The sequence below is a fragment of the Neofelis nebulosa genome, chromosome 18 (assembly GCF_028018385.1).
Source record: "Neofelis nebulosa isolate mNeoNeb1 chromosome 18, mNeoNeb1.pri, whole genome shotgun sequence".
In the NCBI taxonomy this organism is placed as follows: domain Eukaryota; kingdom Metazoa; phylum Chordata; class Mammalia; order Carnivora; family Felidae; genus Neofelis; species Neofelis nebulosa.
The window spans coordinates 17050100-17060110 of NC_080799.1; the positions used below are offsets into that span (position 1 = coordinate 17050100).

General features: G+C 39.3%; 1 protein-coding gene across 1 annotated transcript in view; it reads right to left on the minus strand.

The window, feature by feature from the left end:
* Positions 1–1749, minus strand: part of LOC131501683 (integrin alpha-D-like) — a 155946-nt gene extending 154197 nt beyond the window's left edge. Inside the window, exon 1 of the mRNA XM_058712057.1 lies at positions 1598–1749. The gene's annotated coding sequence lies outside the window, so the exon portion shown is untranslated. The remainder of the gene's footprint in view (positions 1–1597) is intronic.
* Positions 1750–10011: the final 8262 nt, after the last annotated feature.

The following is a 10011-nucleotide window of genomic DNA, read 5'->3' on the forward strand; positions in this document are numbered from 1 at the left end:
CCTTCAAGGCATCAGGCCCATTATAAAAGATTATAAAGCTCAGGGTCTAATTACCCCTTCCAATGGTCCCTGCAACACCTCTGTTTTACCTGTGAGAAAACCCCATGGCCACGGCTGGAGGTTTCTCCAAGACCTCTGAGCAATAAATACAAATAACCACAGTTATCCCTCAGTACCCTAAAGTTCATAAGTCCCATGTGCTAACATCCATTCCCACTGAGAGCAAACTCTTCACTATAATTGTTTTATGCAGTGCATTTTTAGTATTCCAGTTGATAAAGATAACCAATATATTTTTTGTCTTTTACAGGAAAGAACAGAAATACACCTGGACAATAATGCCCCGGGGATTCACAGAGAGTCCTTCCCACCTTTACAAATCTTAAAAGCTGATTTAGATGATATAAAGTCTTCTACAGTCTCTAATTTATTACGGTATACAGATGATTTGCTTCTCCCTTCCCCTTCCTCAAACCTCTTCACAGAAAAGTTCTTGGCCTTAAAGGACACAAAGTCTCCAAAGAAAGATTACAGTTTACTCAGGCTCAGGTTAGATACTTAGAGAATTGGATCTCAAAACAAGGACTGCATTTGATCCAGAAGAAACTCCTCACAACTGCTTAATACTGACAGGTTACCTTTTCAATCCCAATGAAAATTTACAGATAACTCCTCTAACCAATACAGGTTGTTCATAGTTTCATGATGGTTCTTATTTAAAGGATAAAAATGGTAAATATTGTCCTGGGTATGCTATTGCAACTCTCTTTGAAGTCATTGCAGTCATTGCAGCACTTTTACCTTTGGCTATTACAGCTGAATTATACACCCTTACTCAAGTTTATACTTTAGCCAAGGATAAAACCACAAATATTTTTTTTAACTTTTAAAAAATAGCCTTATTGAAAGAGGATTGACAACTAATAAACTACACATATTTAAAATAAATAACTTGATAAATGTATTTGGTCATCTTACCCATTAAGTGTGCAAACCACAAATATTTATACTGATAGTCAGTATGCCTCTGGAGTAGCTCATGATTTTCAAATATTATAGAAACAATGAGGTTTCCTTACCCCCAATGGGGATAAGATTTAAAATGGCTCCTATGTACAACATTTATTAGATGTCATACTTTTGCATGTGGCTCTAGCTGTTATTAAGGTTCTGGGGTATTCCAGACTCAACTCCATAGACGCCAACAGAAGCCACCTCACTGATATATGTACCAAAAATGCTGCTTATAATGAGACCAATAGCCAAATCTCTGTCATGTTCCAAAGGGATGTTCTCCCAAATGATAAGTTTTGGGAAAATTGACCAGAAAAAAATTGGGGAAACATGACCACAGAAAAGGAGAAGCAATATTGGAAATTTATTAATTTTTGGTTTGATAGAGAGAGAGAGAGAGAGAGAGAGAGAGAGAGAGAACTCTGGTTTCAGCCAAATAACAATCTGGTCATTCCAGTAATTCTAAAATTCTCAATACTTGTAATTGTAACATGCATTAAGCCATTGGTGTACTGACAAAATGACAGCATTCATGGACCCATATTGGTGGAGAACAGTTAATAAGACCATAAGAAGGGCCTACCTTACTTGTCCCACTTGTCCAAAGTATAATCCAGGAAAAGCTGTTCATACGGATGGATTTCATACAACTTCTCCATCTCGTAGTTTGTATGTTTTCTCACTGGACCAAATCTTTTCCTTCGTGGATAGGCTTGCATCTCTTCCGTGGCTAAAATTCTGTTAGAAGAGATTATCCCTACCTGGGGAACGCCTCTAAAACTTCATGGTGATCAGGGAATCCATTTTACCGGTCAGGGGGTTTGACAAGTTTGTGCTGTTTGGCCAGTTTTACAACACTTTCACTGTGCAGTGATAAAGGCATCTTCTGTTACATTGCTGAGGTGACTTTGAAAATCACCTAAGGGTAGGGGCTAGTTGCCAGTAGGTACAACAATGTGTTCGGAACTTTCAGGTCCACCCTGAAATAACAACATCCCGGGAAGGAAGAGGGGCTAGGGTTAAACCAATCACCAACAGCCAATGATTTGATCATGCCTATGTAACAATGCCTCCAGAAAAACCCAAAGGGATGGGTTTGGAGAGCTTCTAGTTGGTAAACACACAGAAATTTAGGGAGAGTGATGAAGTTGGAGGTGGTATAGAAGCTCTCACCTTTTCCCAAACCTTACCACATGTATTTCTCCTGTCTCACTATTCTTCTTCATATCTTTTATAATAAATTGGTTACCTGGAAAGTAAAATGTTTTTATGAGTTTTGTGATCTGCTCTAGCAAATTAACCCAATGGGGGCGGGTTGCTGAAACCTCCAGTCTATAGTCTGTTGGTCAGAAGCACAAATGATAAACCGGACCTACAGTTGGCATCTGAAATGGCAGTAGAGGGCAGTCTTGTAGGACTGAATCCTTAATCTGTGGAATCTCCAGGTAGATAGTGTCAAATTGAGTTGAATTGTAGGGCACACAGTTGGTGTTGAAGAATTGCTCATTTGTGGGAAAACATCACACACAAACTTCATTGGGATTGGGATGCTCAGAACCATTATAGCTACACTTAAAAAAAAATTAAGCAACACATTTAATAATTTTTTTCAAATCAGTGTGAAGGAGGATGTGTTTCCCATCTTTCACCAGAATGATTTCTGCCTGCCTCAGTAATGGAAATCATGCCCGCAGGTCCACACAACTTAATTTCCACATCTAGTGTGTGTGTGTGTGTGGGGGGGGGGGGGTTGGTCCCTACTTTTTATTTGATTAAACGAGAAAATCCTGATGAAAATTATAAGTCAACAGGATAGTAGCATGCGTTGACAGCTGTGTCTATTTCTATATTTTCAGATAAAATGTAAACCCTAAGTTATGGAGAAGTCTCTCAGATCGCTTTCAGAATTTTCTTAGGCTTTAAGTCAATGAGAATTCCAAAGAGAGAAGTTTGGGTGCTGAGATTCAAGGATAGTAGCAAATGGATTCCTAGCCCTGTCTTTGATTGCATTTGATCGAAGATTCTATGCTGTGCTGCACCATTTGGATGTGTGTTAAAATATGTCTAACAATGCATCACTTGTTTCTTTGTCTTTCTTTGATGAGTAAAGAACATCTTAAAGTCAGGGGGAAAGTTTGTAACACAATTTGGTCTTAAGAAATTCCCAAAGCTTTTCCTTAATATTTAAAATTGTGCTGTTTTGGTCCTAGCGGGACAGGTTTAGTCTCTTTAATATGTGGAACAATATATTGCTAAGATGTGAAGCTTGAAAAAACTACTTGAATTTTTTTTTTAATTTTTTTTTCAACGTTTTTTATTTATTTTTGGGACAGAGAGAGACACAGCATGAACGGGGGAGGGGCAGAGAGAGAGGGAGACACAGAATCGGAAACAGGCTCCAGGCTCCGAGCCATCAGCCCAGAGCCTGACGCAGGGCTCGAACTCACGGGACCGCGAGATCGTGACCTGGCTGAAGTCGGGCGCTTAACCGACTGCGCCACCCAGGCGCCCCTTGAAATTTTAAAACTGGACCTACAAGTTATCTTCTGACTCTGATAAAATGCTTTAAACTGCATTAATTTTTAAATCCCATATGATTACAATGGAATACTACTCAGCAATAACAAGGAAAGAAGTATTGATACCGACAACAATATGGACGAATCTCAAAATAAAATCTTGCCTTTTGCAACAACGTGGATGGAACTAGAGTGTATTGTGCTAAGCAAAGTAAGTCAGTCAGAGAAAGACAAATACCATGTGATTTCACTCATATGTGGAATTTAAGAAACAAAACAGATCAACATAAGGGAAGGAAGAAAAAACAAGATGAAACAGAGAGGGAGGCAAACCATAAGAGACCCTTAAATACAGGGAACAAACTCAGGGTTGCTGGAGAGAAGGTGGGGAGGGGGGTATCTGCTAAATGGGTGAGAGCATTAAGGAGGGAGGTTGTTGGGACGAGCACTAGGTGTTATATGAGCGGTGAATCACTGGGTTTTACTCCTAAAACCAATACTACACTGTACGTTAACTAACTTCAATATAAATAAATAAACAAACAAATAAATAAATAAAGGTAATTATCTTGAGTGAAAGAAGCCTAATGAAAAATAACAAATTCTATGTGATATGATGTATAGAAAGTCTTTTTAAAATGCAAACTAACACATAGTAACAGAAATAAGATCAGTGGTTGCCTGAGGATGGAAGAGAGAGGATTAAAAAGAGGCACAAGGTTGCAAAACTGGATACCCACATCTAAAAGCTTGAAGCTGGCCCCTTACCATTGCCTAAGTGGCCTTAAAAGGGGTGAACTTGATGGGGAGTGTGCTCTCAGAGCCAAAGATTGGCTGGAATAAATGAAGACCACGGTGCAAGGTCTTTTCCCCTTCTGACATACTATCATCCTTTGATTGTATTATATACTCAAATTTTGTCTGTCTATTGCTTTACAAACTAACCCTACTCAAGAGTATTTCTTCAGCTAGCCTTAAGAAGAAAAAATATATTTTATTTAATAAACAAACATGTGCCCAGATGCAATGCCGAGGAGACAATTATTGTATATCTTTATAATTAGCTCAAAATGGCTCAAACATGTACAAAAAATAACTCAAATGGCTCAAAGACCTAAGTGAGTTAGTTACCCTACAACACCCCTTGAAAATAGGTGAAGCTGGGGGCGCCTGGGTGGCGCAGTCGGTTAAGCGTCCGACTTCAGCCAGGTCACGATCTCGCGGTCCGTGAGTTCGAGCCCCGCGTCAGGCTCTGGGCTGATGGCTCGGAGCCTGGAGCCTGTTTCCGATTCTGTGTCTCCCTCTCTCTCTGCCCCTCCCCCGTTCATGCTCTGTCTCTCTCTGTCCCAAAAATAAATAAAAAACGTTGAAAAAAAAATTAAAAAAAAAAAAAAAAGAAAATAGGTGAAGCTGGATTCCTGAAAAATTCATTACATTGGATTTGGCAATCATTTCATGGATATGACACCAAAAGAACAGACAACAACAACAAAAAATAGATAAATTGAACTTCATCAAAATTAACTCTGTGCATTGAAGGACACCATCAACAGAGTGAAAAGATGGAATAGGAGACAATATTTGCAAATCATATATCTGATAAAGGGTTAATATCCAGAATATATAAAGAACTCTTACAGCTCAACAGCAATAACCACAATTTTTTAATGGGCAAAAGACATTAAATAAATATACATATATAATATATTTATAATATATATATTTAATATAATATATAGTATAAATATATTTAAAATTTATAATATATAAATATATATTATATATTTAATATATTTAAATATATTAAATTTTATATTATATTATATTATATTATTTGTATATAATATAATATAATATAATATAATATATATATTCCAAAGATATACAGATGGCTATAATATATATTATATTATATTATATTATATTATATTATATTATATTATATATATTCCAAAGATATACAGATGGCTAACAAACACATGAAAAGATGTTCAACATCACTAATCATTAGGGAAATGCAAATCAAAGCCACAATGAAAAACCACCTCACAACCATTAGGATGAACATTGTCTTTTTTAAAATAGAAAATAACAAGTTTGGGGAAGGATATGGAAAAGTTACAGCCCATGGGCACTATTAATGAAAATGTAAAGTGGTGTGGCTTCTATGGAAAGCGGTTTGGTGGTTCCTCAAATAATTAAAAATAGAATTGCCATATGACATAGGAATTCTACTTCTGCTATGTACCCAGAAGGTATTGAAAGCAGAATCTTGAAGAGATATTTGTACACTCATGTTCATAGAGATATTATTCACAATAGCCAAAGGATAGAAGCAATCCAAGTGTCCATCAATGGATAAATAAAATGCTAATGAAATCGTGCTTATTCAGCCTGAAAAAGAAAGAAATTCTGACATATGCTATAATGTGGATGAAACTTGAGGACGCTATGCTAAGTGAAATAAGCCAGGCACAGAAAGACAAACACTCTTTGATTCCACTTAGATGAGGTACCTAAAATAGTCAAATTTATAGCGACACAAAGTAAGATGGTGGTTACTAAGAGCTGGGAGTTGATGGGAATAGGGAGTCATTGTTTGATGGATATAGAGGTTCAGTTTTGCAAGACAAAGAGAGTTCTGGAGAAGGATGGGAGGAATGGTTGCACAAAAATGGGAATGTGCTTGATACTACTGAACTATACACGTAAAAATGATTAAGATGACACATTTCATCTTATGTGTACTTTACCACAATTTAAAATAAAAATAAAAATTCATGGGACTGGGGGCGCCTGGGTGGCTCCGTAGGTTGAGCGTCCGACTTCAGCTCAGGTCATGATCTCATGGTCCGTGAGTTCGAGCCCCGCGTCGGGCTCTGTGCTCACAGCTCAGAGCCTGGAGTCTGCTTCACATTCTGTGTCTCCCTCTCTCTCTGCCCCTCCCCCATTCATGCTCTGTCTCTCTCTGTCTCAAAAATAAATAAACATAAAAAAAAAATTCAAAGGACTGTATTTCTCCCTAACATTACTTTAGTGTGAAAGGAGTCTCCTACTAAGGTATATTTCCATACAGCACTGCAAAGATGAACACCAAGAGGCCATGATTTTATCAGATTTAAAATTTTCTCTCTCTCCTTCAGCACTTAATCAAGGTTAAAAGGTATATTGTTACAAACTGCACCATCCGCAACAAATAAAGTATATGTAGACCAACCTCTTTAGGGAAATGCTCCATCAGCAGTGATCCCACCCAGTTTTCTGCCACTCACAGGGTGAGCATTAATTGCAAACAAACAACCAAACCTCATTTTCTGTTACTTGGGTTTTCAGCAATAAACAAAAATTCATCAAGCACGTCTCCCTCATATATGCACTGCAAAGAACCTAGGGCTGATTCAGACTTTCAACATCATTGATTTAATCCAAGTATAAAGTGGTGTGTTTATTCTGCCACACATGATTTAGTCATTGATATTCCACCATATACTTCTGAGACTATACAATGTCCAAGCTGTTCCTTGGTAAAGGGATTTTGGCCTTCCCTTATTCTTCAGGCATAACATTTGCCAAATGCTCAGGGTAGCCTATTCAATAGCCATCAGTCCTGCTATTTCTTCCTGGCTAGCACAATTACTTCTATTATTAGGCTTCTAAAAGGCAGGTGACTACTCTCTCAGCACTCATGTAATCTAGGGATGGAACTTACTTGAATCAAGGTCCACAGGACCTAAGGGGGAATCTGAGGATCTACGGAAAAGATTTATTTCCCTAGTAATAAAGATGAGAGGAGAAACTGCATGGGTTTTCAAACTTGGGAATCGCCAGGATGAGCTCTGAAAATTGCCCCTGTGCACAGAGGGTCAGGAGAGACTGAAGAAAGAGGTAGGCTGCTCCAGACTGGTAGGTGGCAGGGTTAATAAGCAAGAGATTGTTTTGGCAGCCACAGGACAAGTATATCTCCACACCCACCTGCCATGATTTAAGAGTTTGTGTACAGAGGAGGGAGTTAAGATGGAGGAGTTGTACAGGGACTCTGAGTTTGTCTTGTCCCTGAAACATGGCTGGATCAGCATCAAACCATTTTGAACACTTAGGAAACTTATCCAAGGATTAACACAACAATCTTGCATAATTTGAGTCACAGAACTTGACAGGTATGTGGTGTGAAGGGTGAGTTGGGGGAGAGAAATGCCACAAAGATGCGGAGGGTAGGGAGCTGTTTTTTTCAGAGAGAGGACGAGACAGAAAGAGAAAGAGGGGGAATGCAGTGTATCAGGATCGTGCAAGAAAATCACTCCACCCAATAGTGCCTGGAGAGAAAGTGAGAAAGTAAGAGTGAAAGCACTTGCAGGGGACTGGACAAGAAGTGTCCAGTGATGGGGATATAGGAGAGGGTTTCAATACCACCAGGTTTTGTTCTATTATTATTGTTCTATAAGCAGTGGAGTGCAGAGTCTTCAGGTTCAGAGCTTAGTGCCTGGCAGTGCTCTGGTAAGGAAATAGGTTGAATCCCCAGGAGCAGGCAGTGTAGTCTGAGGGGTCCAAGTGCCACATGGGAAGTGATTAGAGTGCATTTGATAGAGGCCATACATCCTCCCCTTGGGCAAAGATCCTGGCGGACTCCTGAGAATGACCACGTTTGCTGATATTGGGACAAAGACGTCAGAGTGTGGCAAAACTTGGTGCCAGCTGTGTGTTGCGATTTGCCATGAACTCTGAACCTCTGCCACTGCACGATCATGCAAATATTTTCTGGGACAAGCTGGCACCTGGCCATTGCTCCACAAGACCCTCCCCCAGAGAATCAGCACGGGTCTAAGATGCGGGTGGCTCTAAAGTGTGGGGTTTTGAAACACAGCCCCATCTGAGATAAAATTCTGGAGGGAGGTGCCACTTGGCAGGGAGACAGCTTGGACATGGAGAAGGTAGATGCGGGGGAGTGGGTGGCGGTCTGAGACAAGCGAGGGGTGCTTGATCACAGATCAGTGAGAGCACAAAGTTCCTGTACCAGAGACTAGGGGGCTGAGTGAATCAAATTTCACCCTGAGCACATGTGGGCACATGTGCACCCACATGTGTACTAGCACACACAGATGCACCACAGTAGCTAAGCAGTGCCACCAAGTGGAAGATGGAGCTGTTACACCAAGTCCTTCCCAACTTCACCCTCTGAGCACATCCTCAGAAAACCAGCACAAATCCCTCCCACCTGCTTAGTCTAAGAACTATAGTGTGCTTCAAAGTTTCAGTCCTAGGGGAAATTGGATGTACTTCATTCAGGTCTCATTCTGTTTTTTTTTTTAATAAAATTTATTGTGAAATTGGTTTCCATACAATACCCAGTGCTCATCCCAACAAGTGACCTCCTCAATGCCCGTCACCCACTTTCCCTCTCCCCCACCCCCCCATCAACCCTCAGTTTGTTTTCTGTATTTAAGAGTCTCTTATGGTTTGTAAATTCTGTTTGCTGGTTCATTATTCATTTTCTTTATTTCTGTTTTTGATTAAATTGTTTTCTTTTTTCTTTCTCTTCTTTCTTTCTTGGATATGGAAAGAGCAAATTCTTTTTTATTTTTATAAAAATTTTTAAATTTTTAAATTTTATTTAATTTCCTTTATTTTATTTTATTCTTTTTTTTCCTTTTTTTTTCAATATATGAAATTTATTGTCAAATTGGTTTCCATACAACACCCAGTGCTCATCCCAACAGGTGCCCTCCTCAATACCCATCACGCACCCACCCCTCCCTCCTACCCCCATCAACCCTCAGTTTGTTCTCAGTTTTTAGGAGTCTCTTATGGTTTGGCTCCTTCCCTCTCTCTCTTTTTTTTTTTTTTTTTTCATTCACCTCTCCCATGGTCTTCGGTTAAGTTTCTCAGGATCCACATAAGAGTGAAGACATATGGTATCTGTCTTTCTCTGTATGACTTGTTTCACTTAGCATAACACTCTCCAGTTCCATCAACGTTGCTGCAAAAGACCATATTTCATTCTTTCTCATGGCCACGTAGTATTCCATTGTGTATATAAACCACAATGTCTTTATCCATTCATCAGTTGATGGACATTTAGGCTCTTTCCATAATTTGGCTACTGTTGAAAGTACTGCTATAAACATTGGGGTAAAAGTGTCCCCTATGCATCAGCAAGCCTGTATCCCTTGGGTAAATTCCTAGCAGCGCTATTGCTGGGTCATAGGGTAGATCTATTTTTAATTTTTTGAGGAACCTCCACACTGTTTTCAAGAGTGGAAACAGTTCCCATTTGTCCACATCCTCGCCAGTATCTGTAGTCTCCCAATTTGTTCATTTTAGCCACTTTGACTGGCGTGAGATGGTATCTGAGTGTGGTTTTGATTTGTATTTCCCTGATGAGGAGCAACGTTGAGCACCTTTTCATGTGACTTTTGGCCATCTGGATGTCTTCTTTAGAGAAGGGTCTATTCATGTTTTCTGCCCATTTCTTCACTGGGTT